Consider the following 6,911-nt stretch of genomic DNA (forward strand, 5'->3'; position numbering starts at 1 on the left):
ATGCACACATTCAACATGTATTTTGTTCAGGATGACCTCCTGAAGCCTATATGAGCTTTAATTTGACCACACAACTCATTCCTATGAAGATACATTCAAACTCACAAAACGTGCTCAGCTCGGGCTGAAAATGCATTTAAAGCAATAAAAACTCAAATTGAGTGTCACGCCTAAACCAAAGGATTTATGCACACACTTTAACATGTATTTTGTTCAGAAGGACCACCTGAAGCCTAAATGAGCATTAATTTGATCACACAATTCATGCCTATGAAGATGCATTCAAACTCACAAAACGTGCTCAGCTCGGGCTGAAAATGCATTTAAAGCAATAAAAACTCAAATTGAGTGTCACACCTAAACCAAAGGACTTATGCACACACTTCAACATGTATTTTGTTCAGGATGGCCTCCTGAAGCCTAAAAGAGCATTAATTTGACTACACAACTCATTCCTATGAAGATGCATTCAAACTCACAAAACGTGCTCAGCTCGGGCTGAAAATGCATTTAAAGCAATAAAAACTCAAATTGAGTGTCACACCTAAACCAAAGGACTTATGCACACACTTCAACATGTATTTTGTTCAGGATGGCCTCCTGAAGCCTAAAAGAGCATTAATTTGACTACACAACTCATTCCTATGAAGATACATTCAAAGTCAGAAAGCACGCTCAGCTCGGGCTGAAAATGCATTTAAAGCAATAAAAACTCAAATTGAGTGTCACGCCTAAACCAGAGGATTTATGCACACACTTCAACATGTATTTTGTTCAGGATGTCCTCCTGAAGCCTAAATGAGCATTAATTTGACTACACAACTCATTCCTATTAAGATACATTCAAAGTCAGAAAGCGCGCTCAAGCTCGGGCTGAAAATGCATTTAAAGCAATAAAAACTCAAATTGAGTGTCACACCTAAACCAAAGGACTTATGCACACATTCAACATGTATTTTGTTCAGGATGACCTCCTGAAGCCTATATGAGCTTTAATTTGACCACACAACTCATTCCTATGAAGATACATTCAAACTCACAAAACGTGCTCAGCTCGGGCTGAAAATGCATTTAAAGCAATAAAAACTCAAATTGAGTGTCACGCCTAAACCAAAGGATTTATGCACACACTTTAACATGTATTTTGTTCAGAAGGACCACCTGAAGCCTAAATGAGCATTAATTTGATCACACAATTCATGCCTATGAAGATGCATTCAAACTCACAAAACGTGCTCAGCTCGGGCTGAAAATGCATTTAAAGCAATAAAAACTCAAATTGAGTGTCACACCTAAACCAAAGGACTTATGCACACACTTCAACATGTATTTTGTTCAGGATGGCCTCCTGAAGCCTAAAAGAGCATTAATTTGACTACACAACTCATTCCTATGAAGATGCATTCAAACTCACAAAACGTGCTCAGCTCGGGCTGAAAATGCATTTAAAGCAATAAAAACTCAAATTGAGTGTCACACCTAAACCAAAGGACTTATGCACACACTTCAACATGTATTTTGTTCAGGATGGCCTCCTGAAGCCTAAAAGAGCATTAATTTGACTACACAACTCATTCCTATGAAGATACATTCAAAGTCAGAAAGCACGCTCAGCTCGGGCTGAAAATGCATTTAAAGCAATAAAAACTCAAATTGAGTGTCACGCCTAAACCAGAGGATTTATGCACACACTTCAACATGTATTTTGTTCAGGATGTCCTCCTGAAGCCCAAATGAGCATTAATTTGACTACACAACTCATTCCTATGAAGATACATTCAAAGTCAGAAAGCGCACTCAAGCTCGGGCTGAAAATGCATTTAAAGCAATAAAAACTCAAATTGAGTGTCACACCTAAACCAAAGGACTTATGCACACATTCAACATGTATTTTGTTCAGGATGACCTCCTGAAGCCTATATGAGCTTTAATTTGACCACACAACTCATTCCTATGAAGATACATTCAAACTCACAAAACGTGCTCAGCTCGGGCTGAAAATGCATTTAAAGCAATAAAAACTCAAATTGAGTGTCACGCCTAAACCAAAGGATTCATGCACACACTTTAACATGTATTTTGTTCAGAAGGACCACCTGAAGCCTAAATGAGCATTAATTTGATCACACAATTCATGCCTATGAAGATGCATTCAAACTCACAAAACGTGCTCAGCTCGGGCTGAAAATGCATTTAAAGCAATAAAAATTCAAATTGAGTGTCACACCTAAACCAAAGGACTTATGCACACACTTCAACATGTATTTTGTTCAGGATGGCCTCCTGAAGCCTAAAAGAGCATTAATTTGACTACACAACTCATTCCTATGAAGATGCATTCAAACTCACAAAACGTGCTCAGCTCGGGCTGAAAATGCATTGAAAGCAATAAAAACTCAAATTGAGTGTCACACCTAAACCAAAGGACTAATGCACACACTTCAACATGTATTTTGTTCAGGATGGCCTCCTGAAGCCTAAAAGAGCATTAATTTGACTACACAACTCATTCCTATGAAGATACATTCAAAGTCAGAAAGCACGCTCAGCTCGGGCTGAAAATCTATTTAAAGCAATAAAAACTCAAATTGAGTGTCACACCTAAACCAAAGGGCTTATGCACACACTTCAACATGTATTTAGTTCAGGATGTCCTCCTGAAGCCTAAATGAGCATTAATTTGACCACACAACTCATTCCTATGAAGAAACATTTAACTCAAAAAACATGCTCAGCTCGGGCAGAAAATGCATTTAAAGCAAAAAAAACTCAAATTGAGTGTCACGCCTAAACCAAAGGACTTATGCACACACTTGAACATGTATTTATTTCAGGATGTCCTCCTGAAGCCTAAATGAGCATTAATTTGACTACACAACTCATTCCTATGAAGATACATTCAAAGTCAGAAAACTTGCTCAGCTCGGGCTGAAAATGCATTTAAAGCAATAAAAACTCAAATTGAGTGTCACACCTAAATCAAAGGACTTATGCACACACTTCAACATGTATTTTGTTCAGGGTGACCTCCTGAAGCCTAAATGAGCAGTAATTTGACTACACAACTCATTCCTATGAAGATACATTCAAAGTCGGAAAGCGCGCTCAGCTCAGGCTGAAAATGCATTTAAAGCAATAAAAACTCAAATTGAGTGTCACACCTAAACCAAAGGACTTATGCACACACTTCAACATGTATTTTGTTCAGGATGGCCTCCTGAAGCCTATATGAGCATTAATTTGACCACACAACTCATTCCTATGAAGATACATTCAAACTCACAAAAGGTGCTCAGCTCGGGCTGAAAATGCATTTAAAGCAATAAAAACTCAAATTGAGTGTCACGCCTAAACCATAGGATTTATGCACACACTTCAACATGTATTTTGTTCAGGATGGCCTCCTGAAGCCTAAATGAGCATTAATTTGACTACACAACTCATTCCTATGAATATACATTCAAAGTCAGAAAGCGCGCTCAAGCTCGGGCTGAAAATGCATTTAAAGCAATAAAAACTCAAATTGAGTGTCACACCTAAACCAAAGGACTTATGCACACACTTCAACATGTATTTTGTTCAGGATGACCTCCTGAAGCATATATGAGCATTAATTTGACCACACAACTCATTCCTATGAAGATACATTCAAACTCACAAAACGTGCTCAGCTCGGGCTGTGAAAATGCATTTAAAACAATAAAAACTCAAATTGAGTGTCACGCCTAAACCCAAGGACTTATGCACACACTTCAACATGTATTTTGTTCAGGAGGACCTCCTGAAGCCTAAATGAGCATTAATTTGACCACACAACTCATTCCTATGAAGAACCATTCAAACTCACAAAAGGTGCTCAGCTCGGGCTGAAAATGCATTTAAAGCAATAAAAACTCAAATTGAGTGTCACGCCTAAACCAAAGGACTTATGCACACACTTCAACATGTATTTTGTTCAGGATGGCCTCCTGAAGCCTAAATGAGCATTAATTTGACTACACAACTCATTCCTATGAAGATACATTCAAAGTCAGAAAGCGCGCTCAAGCTCGGGCTGAAAATGCATTTAAAGCAATAAAAACTCAAATTGAGTGTCACACCTAAACCAAAGGACTTATGCACACACTTCAACATGTATTTTGTTCAGGATGGCCTCTGAAGCCTAAATGAGCATTAATTTGACTACACAACTCATTCCTATGAAGATACATTCAAAGTCAGAAAGCGCGCTCAAGCTCGGGCTGAAAATGCATTTAAAGCAATAAAAACTCAAATTGAGTGTCACACCTAAACCAAAGGATTTATGCACACACTTCAACATGTATTTTGTTCAGGATGACCTCCTGAAGCCTATATGAGCATTCATTTGACCACACAACTCATTCCTATGAAGATACATTCAAACTCAGAAAACGTGCTCAGCTCGTGCTGAAAATGCATTTAAAGCAATAAAAACTCAAACTGAGTGTCACGCCTAAACCAAAAGACTTATGCACACACTTCAACATGTATTTTGTTCAGGATGACCACCTGAAGCCTAAATTAGCATTCATTTGACCACACAACTCATTCCTATGAAGATACATTCAAAGTCAGAAAGCGCGCTCAAGCTCGGGCTGAAAATGCATCTAAAGCAATAAAAACTCAAATTGAGTGTCACACCTAAACCAAAGGACTTATGCACACACTTCAACATGTATTTTGTTCAGGATGACCTCCTGAAGCCTATATGAGCATTAATTTGACCACACAACTCATTCCTATGAAGATACATTCAAACTAACAAAACGTGCTCAGCTCGGGCTGAAAATGCATTTAAAGCAATAAAAACTCAAATTGAGTGTCACGCCTAAACCAAAGGACTTATGCACACACTTCAACATGTATTTAGTTCAGGAGGTCATCCTGAAGCCTAAATGAGCATTAATTTGACCACACAACTCATTCCTATGAAGATACATTCAAACTCAGAAAACGTGCTCAGCTCGGGCTGAAAATGCATTTAAAGCAATAAAAACTCAAATTGAGTGTCACACCTAAACAAAAGGACTTATGCACACACTTCAACATGTATTTCGTTCAGGATGTCCTCCTGAAGCCTAAATGAGCAGTAATTTGACTACACAACTCATTCCTATGAAGATACATTCAAAGTCGGAAAGCGCGCTCAGCTCAGGCTGAAAATGCATTTAAAGCAATAAAAATTCAAATTGAGTGTCACACCTAAACCAAAGGACTTATGCACACACTTCAACATGTATTTTGTTCAGGATGGCCTCCTGAAGCCTATATGAGCATTAATTTGACCAAACAACTCATTCCTATGAAGATACATTCAAACTCACAAAACGTGCTCAGCTCGTGCTGAAAATGCATTTAAAGCAATAAAAACTCAAACTGAGTGTCACGCCTAAAACCAAAGGACTTATGCACACACTTCAACATGTATTTTGTTCAGGAGGACCACCTGAAGCCTATATGAGCATTAATTTGACCACACAACTCATGCCTACGAAGATACATTCAAACTCACAAAACGTGCTCAGCTCGGGCTGAAAATGCATTTAAAGCAATAAAAACTCAAATTGAGTGTCACGCCTAAAACCAAAGGACTTATGCACACACTTCAACATGTATTTACTTCAGGATGTCCTCCTGAAGCCTAATGAGCATTAATTTGACCACACAACTCATTCCTTTGAAGATACATTCAAACTCACAAAACGTGCTCAGCTCGGCCTGAAAATGCATTTAAAGCAATAAAAACTCAAATTGAGTGTCACGCCTAAACCAAAGGGCTTATGCACACACTTCAACATGTATTTAGTTCAGGATGTCCTCCTGAAGCCTAAATGAGCATTAATTTGACCACACAACTCATTCCTATGAAGAAACATTTAACTCAAAAAACGTGCTCAGCTCGGGCAGAAAATGCATTTAAAGCAAAAAAAACTCAAATTGAGTGTCACGCCTAAACCAAAGGACTTATGCACACACTTGAACATGTATTTATTTCAGGATGTCCTCCTGAAGCCTAAATGAGCATTAATTTGACTACACAACTCATTCCTATGAAGATACATTCAAAGTCAGAAAACTTGCTCAGCTCGGGCTGAAAATGCATTTAAAGCAATAAAAACTCAAATTGAGTGTCACACCTAAATCAAAGGACTTATGCACACACTTCAACATGTATTTTGTTCAGGGTGACCTCCTGAAGCCTAAATGAGCAGTAATTTGACTACACAACTCATTCCTATGAAGATACATTCAAAGTCGGAAAGCGCGCTCAGCTCAGGCTGAAAATGCATTTAAAGCAATAAAAACTCAAATTGAGTGTCACACCTAAACCAAAGGACTTATGCACACACTTCAACATGTATTTTGTTCAGGATGGCCTCCTGAAGCCTATATGAGCATTAATTTGACCACACAACTCATTCCTATGAAGATACATTCAAACTCACAAAAGGTGCTCAGCTCGGGCTGAAAATGCATTTAAAGCAATAAAAACTCAAATTGAGTGTCACGCCTAAACCATAGGATTTATGCACACACTTCAACATGTATTTTGTTCAGGATGGCCTCCTGAAGCCTAAATGAGCATTAATTTGTCTACACAACTCATTCCTATGAATATACATTCAAAGTCAGAAAGCGCGCTCAAGCTCGGGCTGAAAATGCATTTAAAGCAATAAAAACTCAAATTGAGTGTCACACCTAAACCAAAGGACTTATGCACACACTTCAACATGTATTTTGTTCAGGATGACCTCCTGAAGCATATATGAGCATTAATTTGACCACACAACTCATTCCTATGAAGATACATTCAAACTCACAAAACGTGCTCAGCTCGGGCTTTGAAAATGCATTTAAAACAATAAAAACTCAAATTGAGTGTCACGCCT

Source organism: Hippocampus guttulatus, chromosome 1, assembly GCF_054856545.1.
Source record: "Hippocampus guttulatus isolate MCC_2025c chromosome 1, RoL_Hgut_1.0, whole genome shotgun sequence".
NCBI lineage: Eukaryota > Metazoa > Chordata > Actinopteri > Syngnathiformes > Syngnathidae > Hippocampus > Hippocampus guttulatus.